We start from the raw sequence: 10,393 nt of genomic DNA, 5'->3' as shown, positions 1-10,393 counted from the left end.
CCGCAGGCAGCCCATCCACCCTGACCATGCCCCGCAGGCAGCCCATCCACCCTGGTCATGCCCCGCAGGCAGCCCATCCACCATGGGCATCCCACACAGGCAGCCCATCCACCTGGGGCATTCCCCGCAGGCAGCCCATCCACCCTGGGCATGCCTCAGAGGCAGCCCATCCACCCTGGGCATGCCCCACAGGCAGCCCATCCACCCTGGGCATCCCCCGCAGGCAGCCCATCCACCTTGACCATGCCCCGCAGGCAGCCCATCCACCCTGGGCATGCCCCGAAGGCAGCCCATCCACCCTGACCATGGCCCACAGGCAACCCATCCACCCTGGGCATGCCCCACAGACAGCTATCCACCCTGGGCATCTCCACACAAGCAGCCCATCCACCCTGACCATGCCCCGCAGGCAGCCCATCCACCCTGGGCATGCCCCGTAGGCAGCCCATCCACCCTGACCATGCCCCGCAGGCAACCCATGCACCCTGGGCATGACCCACAGGCAGCCCATCACGCCTGATCATGCCCCGCAGGCAGCCCATCCACCCTGGACATGCTCCGCCGGCAGCCCACACCACAGGGGTGACTTTTTCCATGCGTTTTTGCTGGCGAGAGTGGGGTGCACATATTCCGAGGGGTGCGCAGGGAGTTTTCAACGCGATTTCGCTGGCGCGAGCGGGGTACGCGTATTCCGAGGATTGCACAGGGAGTTTTCCATGCGTTTTTGCTGTCACAAGTGGGGTACGCGTATTCCGAGGGGTGCGCAGGGAGTTCTCCACGCGTTTTCATGGTTGGGGGCTGTATGCTGGTCCACTGGCCTTTGTGCCATGTACTGGATTTGTGCTATGTTTTTGGCGCACAGGGCGGGGTTAGGGGCGTAACTGGTGCTGCTGCAGGGTCGCTGCGCCACTCTATGCCACGGCTGATTATGGATGTTATTATCCATGAATACGCTGTGCATCAAAATGGGTTTTGGCGCACGCAGCTGGCGCAGACTAGCGCATGCTCCCTCTGTGCGCCACCCGCGTGCGCCACTCGTGCGCTGAATTCTATGAATTATCCCCTTGGTCTCTTCCGTTTTTTGGGCATGGTATTTCCCCTGACCTGTCCTCTTTGCATATCCACAGGGGGTTTCCGCCTCACTTTTACAATGTTGTCAAGGAAGAGGGGATTTCCTTGGGCAGTTAGATGTACTCAACATGTTTATAAAGATTAGACATGTTGAACTGGATGTTGTTGTTCGATATCCACAGCTGTTTATGATCTCTGATGAAAGCAGAAAATGCTTTATTCACATTTCTCAGAGATTTCTCAATTTTAGAATTAATCTGGCGGTCCACTTCCATTTTTGCCTCTGACTTAGGTTGGAAAAAATGAAGGTGGTGTGAGGAAAAAGTTGCATGATTTTTTTTCAAAACCTTATTTTATCATCAACGCCAGAGACTTACCTCGTACATTTCACAAATCATTGCCAACACAATAAATGAGTAAGACATCTGGCTGCTCTCTGCTTCTCAGACTCAACAGTTTAGGAAATATCTGGGACCATCGCCTTCCTCGCAATTTAACTCTAAAATCAGTGAAACCCGGGTCCATGTCAATATGCCAGTTCTGACAAAACATCATTAACCAAAATATCCAGCCGTCTTTAAACCACACAGTCTTAGCTCCAGCATGATGTCTGCAGTCTGTTACTGTCCTTCTGAAAATGCATGCTTGTTTTTAAATGAAGTATTAGTACCAGTGGGGCATAGGTGATGTCACTTTTTCTGTGTTTGCCAATGGTAGTTGTGATTCTTTCCATTGTGTTTGTGGATGTGATAGGTTGAAGTGAAAATGTGTCAGTCATGTTGTTACTTTCGGAAGTTTAAAAATGTGTTGGCCATTTTCGTAGTGTGGCAAGGGTAGTACTGTTTCATTGCCATGGCTTTATGAAAAGTTTCATATGCACTATTTTATTTACACTTGTCATTGTGTTTGCAGAAACTCTGCTGTACTGATGGTTTATGCTTGGCTTAAGGCGCAGGTTATGTCTGTATAAGGAATGCATTACAGCAGTTTAATTAAGGTGTTTAGGGTTGTGGAAATATTTTCTGAGAGATATTTTGGTGTACAATTTGTAACAGTTTCTCCTGGTATACTGAATGGTGAGGTCTTACGGGTGTTGTAGTTTACAACACCGAGCACAGGTTGTACTGTGTTTCAGTTTTGGGTAAACTTTGTAATACATTTAAGCCCATATACTGGATCATTTGTGTATAACAGAAGAGGGGAGCGCTGTAAATGGAAGTGGTTAAATCACCAGGTCGTGTATTGAATGTGCACTAAGGGTTGTTTTACAAGTGTACATTTTATAGTGTGAAATAAGTAAATGCTAGCATGTATGGTCATGTGATTGCTAGGTAATTTGTTTTATTCTGAACACTGCTTGACATGCTTGACATGAATATATGGTGAACAGCACTCCAAATAGAAACAAAGGATGCTGTCTCAGGTGTGTGGAAGGTCCTTTGTTACTATACTCACCCCACAATGCAAGTGGGGTTGTTTTGGCAACAAAATCAAAGGACACCTATTATAGAACCATAACTATTGAATTATAATTAAAAATAGTATATATCAGCTGTGCCAACCAAACTAGAATCCCAGCACTCGATATAGAAGCATAACCTAGTGAATCCAAAAGAAACGTATTGGGGGAACATGTACGGTGGACGCGGCCTAAGGCCATGGCTAGTGGCAGAGTAGTGTTTTAAAATATACAGTGGGCATGGCCAAAGGCCGCGTTCACTGGCCAGGGCTGAAGACCCTGGCTAGTGGGCTAGGAAAACATGTATATTGACTACGGCCAAAGGATGCGACCACCTAGTGCAGGCAAAAGAAACACATTGGGGGAACATGTACAATGGACACGCCCAAAGGGCATGTTTACTCACCTGGGATGAAGGCCCTGGCTAGTGGGCCTGAAAGATCAGATGCTATGAGGCATCAAATACACCCTATGTAGCAAATATACCTGAATGAGTTTTAACCGCCCATTCCTAGAGACCCTTTTGCTGTATAACAATGTATTAGCCCACTCCATTTCTGTCAATTCTCTGTTTACGGCTTCCTCCCATTTCTTTTTCACTTTAAGTTCCCCCGTGTTCCATCTTGTCAGCATTCCCTCATGCAACCTAGAAACTTCATGTCCCTCTTCCATCAGGTCAAATAACAGTGCGAGAATAGTGTCAACCTCTATCAAATCGGGGAATCCATTCCATCGGACCACAGCTTCTTTATTAAGCCACATGTACGTAAGGTGTTGACCCACACGAATCCCATGTCTCTGCATCAGCTCAGAGAACTCCAATAGCTTCCTGTCTCGAAACAGATCTCCCCACACTATAATGCCTTTGTGTTCCCAATGATGCCTAATAATGTTCATATCTCCCTTTACCTGCCCATAAACCGCTGCCAAAGGTATGTTGGGGGAATAGAGCGCACCCGTACCCAACACCCTTTGGGTGATAGACCAAATCCTCCTGCCGAAATGTAATATGTGCCGGCTGTTGCCCACTTCCTTCTTATCCACCCATAGCACTATTTTCAGTAAGTGGGGCCTTAATGCATCTTGCAATAACATTGTGCCTAAAGTGGCTTCATCAGCCAGCCATCCTGCCACAAACTGATATTGTCCGGCCAGATAGTACAATTCAACAATTCAAAGTGTGGCAACTTCATCCCCCCTCTCGTGTATTCCATACACAGAGTGTTTAATGCCAACCTGTGCCTCCGGGCCCCCCATATGACTCCACTCACCATTGTATTTAGTTTGACAAAAAAGGGTCTAGAAATGTCAAAAAGCAAGTTAATGAAATGATATAATAGGTAAGGAAGGACTACCATCTTAATCAGCGCCACCCGACCACCCACAGACAGGGGAAGCTTTTTTCAGAATCCCCATGACCTCCCTGAACCTTTTGTGTGTTTTGTTCATCTGAGGAACGTACCACATGACATATATGCACTGCTAAATAACAAAACATACTCATGATCCACTGCAAGCCCTGATCTGGCGGTTGCTCTTCCCTTTCACCCACAAGCCCAGCTAACGGAAAAATGCAGGATTTGCTTCAGTGTATGGTTATTGCTGAAACCACTGAGAAGTTATCCAGGACCTCAAAAATATAATGTAGATTGACCTTTGTATTTTGGTACATATATTAGCATATCCTCTGCATGCAATGAGATGACATGCCCAGTACCATCTACTGTAATCTCTACCTCCCATAATTCCATTCTTAAGAGCTCTGCAAGAGGCTCCAGATTTAAGATAACGAGCATGGGATAATAGGAATCCCTGCTTTGTGCCCTTTTGCACCTTCCAATTCTCTTTTATGTGCTTACGTGTTTGCACTCTGCCCCTAGGAGCCATGTATATTAGTTTCATCCACCATCTAAATCTCTCCCCTATCCCAAAATGTTCAAGAGTACAATATAGCCTATCACATCGTATTGAATCAAATGCCTTGCTTGTGTCCTGCGAAACCACTGCACAGTGATCCCCCCGAGAGTTAGTCCCGCTTTTGACTGAATGTAGTCTCCTTAGGTTCCACGCAGTGCTGCTGCCTGGGACATATCCTGTTTGATCTGGATATATAATCTTGTCAATCACCCGCTTCAGCCTTTCCGCCTGGAGCGCCATTAGGATTTTGCAGTTCTTATTTATCATTGAGAGTGATCTGTAGGATTCGTACTTCTGGGGTGATTTGTCTGTTTTTAATATTGGCACGATTACTGATTCTCTCATACCCAGAGGTAGTATGCCCCGCTCAAATTCTCCTTTGAACGTTTCCATCAGTCTTGGAGGGATTTCTGACATAAATTCCCTGTAAAATTCTACTGACATTCCATCCCCCCCAGAGCCTTCCCGGTCAGTAAAGCCTGAATCACCACGTGCACTTCTTCTTGAACTAGTGGGGCATCTAATAAAGCAACCTGTTCCTGCTGCTGGTGCAGTCATTTGATCTGAGACAGTGTGTATTTAATCTCCCGACTATCCTCTCACCTATCATTCCTATATAAGGCCTCATAAAACCTTTTTAAGGTATAGCCACACTAGTGCTCTACTGAGCTTATCACACTGTTAATGTAACCTTTCGGTACACCTGGCATAATCACCTCACCGTAAAATGAACTTGAATGCTCCCCACAGTGCATCCTCCCCCTCCACGCTCACAGTGTTCAACTAAAAAAGCTCTTCAATTTTCTCGGCTATATGCTCTCTAAATGGACCATCAGTCAGCGCTTCCAGCCTCAGCCTCCATGTTGGCACTGGAGGCCGGCTAGTATATAACTACCAGGAAACAAACAGGGGAGCGTGGTCAGGTAGCATTCTGCCCTTATAGTTGGGGCTGGTGAACTCCTGCACACTTTCCTTCCCTGTAAAAATGTAATCTATATGTGTGTGAACATCATGCGTGTTAGAATAATAGGTGTATCCTCTTGTTTCTCCATGCATCCACCTCCAAACATCCACAAGCTCAAAGTCACGAATCAGTGTTACCAACCCTTTTGCCGGCAGAGCCGGCTTCTCATACTTCCGGTCTGATCTATCCAAACTGGGTTCTAGAGCACAATTAAAATCCCTCCTCCCCAGATCCATGTAATGTCTCCGTAGGATGCAATCCTCGAGTATAGCGACTAGAAGAAACTAGTATCATCATGATTAGGCACATATGTGTTGAAAACACACACTTCCCTTTTTTCCACATACCTATGCACTACCACCATCCTACCTTCATCATCTGCGTGTACCTCCCGCAATTTAAAGCACACTGAGGGTGCAACCCATATCAAGGCGCAACAAGCATATACAGAGTAAGTTGTTTAAAATCCCCCCATTTCTTGATAATAGTCACCTGTTTTGCAGCTATAATATGGGTTTTCTACAGTAGTATCCAAACCCCTTTCCTGCGCAAATATTGGTACACCCTATTGCATTTTATGTAACTGTTCAGCCACTGCACATCCCAGGAGACTATATTTAATGTGTGATTTGCCCCACTTAGCCCTCCCTCACCGCCTCATCCCCTCGTCCCACTCACCATTCCTTCTTGTACCCTGAACCGGTCATGTCCATAGCAAATCTATCCATTCTTGGTTACTCCTCCAATTTCCAAGTTCCCGGGCATAGCCCAGAAATGTGCCCAAGGACGCCATTTCACCAAAATGCCAGAGGTAGCGGAAGTGACATCACACGACCCTTGATCCCTGATGACATCACAGGAAGTGATGTAATTTGACCCCGCCCGAAGTGATATCGCGGGAAACGATGGAACACGACCTTTCACCCGTTGAAAAAAAAGGAAGTGACATCACATAGCATTGTGCACTACGAAAAATATGGGCACGATATCACTATAATGTGATGTACATTTCGTGCAAGAATGGATCGCCATATGTAGCATTAGGATCAGTGTGTATCGGCCCATATTATCAAATTGCTGTGAAGGCAAGCAGACGTCCATTATCAAGTGATAATGATGTGTTATTATATAGCACTTACGCTTAAGCGCTTTATATAAAAAAAATATACACCCGATATTATCCAACTTGTGTCGGTACTCATTTATCGACCTCAGAAGGATGAAAGGCTGAGTTGAGGCCTTTAAGAACAGTCTAAATCAGTGACTCACCCCCTGAAGTGTGCCTGAAATAAACCTTTAATGAGTCTAGCAATTACTGTTTAGAATTCCAGAAAGACATATTATTTGGTTTCCTATTCTTTCTTATTTAGGGTTAGACTTGTGGCACTCCTGTTCTTATTTTTCTTATTTTTTTTTTTAAAGGGCCTGAACATGAAAGCCATGTTCAGGCCCTCCAGGAGCTCCAGGAGCTCCAGGAGCCTGCATTACAAAAAAACAAAAAAAAAACGTCTTTTTTTCTTTTACACAGAGGTCACAAGGGAGACAACAGAGGTCGCAAGGGAGACCTCAGAGGTCGCAGTTGCGACCTCTGGCGACCCCCAAATGACGTCCCTGAATGTGCCAACTATGAGCATCCCCTCCCCTCTGCCCAGTTCTGTCAAAGATTTAAAGACACGGCACACTCCAGACCAGGACTCCATCCACTGGCCAGGGATGCCTATTCTAACTGCTTTACTATCACCTATCCTCGTTTGCTTACGAAGTCTGGAAGGAAAATGTTTAAAAAAGAGCTCCTGACCACCAACCCAGGTCTACCCATTGCAGACACCCATGTCAGTGCAACTTCCAAATTGCCACTGATATCCTCTTTTCTGTCCCTTCTATAGATCTATGGACCCCTCATCTTATCTGTACTCTCTATCCTTTGCTATCCTTACTCATTAATGGTGGCACTAGATGGGAAGTACTCTTGGCAGGCTTCTCATCATCCAGGTGTATCATTAAAGGCATGGTCTAGTAAACATTTTTATTGTCCCTACGGGTCGGCCATGTTTTTTTAAGCCTAAGTGGCTCGATTTTAGAAAACTTTCCTATGGACCTTACCCGAGTTTTCGTCCATTAAACGCACGCGAAAACAAGCACCAGGGAGCCGCCATTTTCTGATAATCCTATCTTTTCCCCAATCGCCCTGGCTGACCTGCTTTTGCGGCACTAAATCAATTCCCCCGCCCCTGAGCCTGACATTATCAAAACATTCATATTACCCGCCTCTCCCCGTGACATTACTGTGCTGCGTAGGCAAACGCGCCCAGTAGTCTTCTACGCGACTCCACACAGAACCCGGAAACCAACACAGATCAACTCACAACACAGCGCGCCACAATTCGGAATATGAAACTGTACTTTAAAATGAAACAGCAACACAGTACATTTGCTACAGTACATTTATTTGACATTAAATGTTTAGAGAATATTCAGCAATTGACATATGAACTCCGGAAGCCATTTATTTTCTTTTATCTGTATCCGCAATAACTGTTCCGTTTCATCTTGAGTCACGCGCTGTAGTCTCCAAACAAAATTAATTCATGTTCTGGCCATTGGACATGAGCATCTCGAGCCTGAACACGCCTCGCCTCAACTAATAGTTGCTCCAGAGTGTACACGGTCTGGCAAGCCACATCTCTCATTCGCTTCACTGTCTGTGTGTGTATAGTTCTGACACCCACGGGTAACTGGAGGAGAGATTGGAAAAGGGATATTCAGTTTAAACACAAGATGGAGTGTAGTAGAATTGACTGGAAAAAAACATAAAATAGTCCCCAGCACAAACATTTTTTTAAAGTTATGAACTGTTTGTAACTAACCTTTTTTTGTTTTTTTTTCTTTGCAACTTTTTTGACTCGACCTTCAACATCTGAACGCTGTAGCTCCGATTCGTTTCCGCATGTCCTCCCTTCCTCTTGCGCTGCAACGACTATATTTTCTGTATTCGCATTGACATCACGGAATGAGGCTCCATCGTCTCCCTGAAACATAGTACTTTCATTACTATGTATCAAAATATTGTTAGCATAAAACACACGTGAGGACGAACACACAGGTACATCTCAATAGCCAAATACGATTTAAACATTGTGTGCAACAATCAAACGACAAGTATTCGACCAGTGATGATCTATTTCGATGGAACTGTCAGTATCCATACCCCTGGCTCTGCATGGACTGCCATGAATGGTTGTATTGGAGAGGAGGCATCCGCATCTCCCTGAAACACAGTACTTGCATTAGTATGGTTTTCAATATTGGAAACATAACACACACTTGGGGTCGAATGCACAGGTACATATAAAGAGATAACCGCTAAAGATGCATTGTCCAAAAGAATCAAGGAAAATCCAAATATGATCACATTTCATCGACTTATTTCAACGATTCCTTTACATCTGCATCATGTAAATGAGATGTGATTGTGGTGGAAGCTTCGTCGTCTCCCTGAAACACAGCACTTGCGTTAATAGGGAAGAAAGTATAGCAAATGGAATCACGTTATATGATCACGCATGATGGAGCTGTCATTATCCATACCTCGTGCTGCTGAAGAATATCTATGGATGTTGCAAATGTAGTGCGCACTTCCGAAAGCTGTTGCGCCGATTCGTATACTTGAATGTCAGGCTCTGCATCAAGTGCAGGGGTTGACGCTCCATCAACTGCCTGAAACATAATACTTGCATTAGTGAGGATTACAATTGTGAAAACATAACACACACCTGGGGTCGACAGCACAGGTACATATCAACGGCTAACCACAAATGAAACATTGGGCCTCATTCCGAGTATGGCGGTAAGGGATAGCGGCCACTGGTAACGAGACCGGTGGCGGTAATCCCTTACCGCCATACTCCGAGTTCCCTCTGCGCCCTCGCCCTTAATGCCTGCTTTGAGCAGGTGTTAAAGTCGAGGGAGCAAAGGGGCCTCCAAGCCAATAACGGTGACCGTAATGAACGGTCACCGTTATTTGCATCTTCCCCATTCCCATTGAGCCCTATGGGGGCTCATTCGGGAATGGGGAAGAGCCTTGGTGAATGGGGAATTACCGCCCCGCCAACCTTGGAATGGGGCGGTTATTCCGCCATCCACCAAGACGCTGCTGGTCCGGGTACGGCGTCAACCAAGGCGTTAATAGCGCCATTGGTTAGCGCCGTACTCGGAATGAGGCCCATTGTGTAGAACAATCAAACGACAAGAATTCAAGCTCTGATGATGATGCTCGATGGAGCTGTCAGTATCCATACCTCCTGATGTTGAAAAACATCTAGAAATGTTGTAGATGTGGCGGGCGCTTCAGCATCTCCCTGAAAGACAGTACTTGCATTAGTATGGATAACACTAATTATAACTGAAAACAAACACCAGTGGACGATAACCAAGGTGTATATCAATTGGAAAGCAGTAACCAAACATTCGGTAAAATAATTACAAGATAGAATAAAACTATTACTTGACATGCATAAAACAAGTATGTAGCGGATTAGCCTAGTAAGATTACCTGATACGCGCTAGAAGTGGTTGATAACTGCGACCACGTCAAGGATGTAGAATGTTCTTGCTTCAGATTCAAGGGATAGTCAAGAAGTTGTAAAGGTCAATTAATGATTGATAATGAAATGCCAATATTAAAAATAGCCATGTAAGCCGACAGAATACTTGAAAAATGCTCAATACAGCACAGTTTCCTGTCCCCATATATATATACATTGCGTTTGTGGGTTATGAAATCGAAAAAGAATATATTGATAAATGTCATTATTCAAAAAACTATACACTCATATCAATATCGAAATTATTACAAGGGATAGAACACCTACAATATCAATTAATCCATTCGGCTACACACTACCGCAAGGCCGAAAGCTAAATCCGGACACTTGACTCACCGGTGGCGGAATGTGGACGAATAGAGTGGGAATAGCGTTTTC

Source organism: Ambystoma mexicanum, chromosome 2q (genome assembly GCF_040938575.1).
Source record: "Ambystoma mexicanum isolate Mex_15411 chromosome 2q, UKY_AmexF1_1, whole genome shotgun sequence".
NCBI classification, from domain to species: Eukaryota; Metazoa; Chordata; class Amphibia; order Caudata; family Ambystomatidae; genus Ambystoma; species Ambystoma mexicanum.
The sequence above is the reverse complement of the archived record's forward strand: the minus strand, read 5'-3'. Positions refer to the sequence as shown.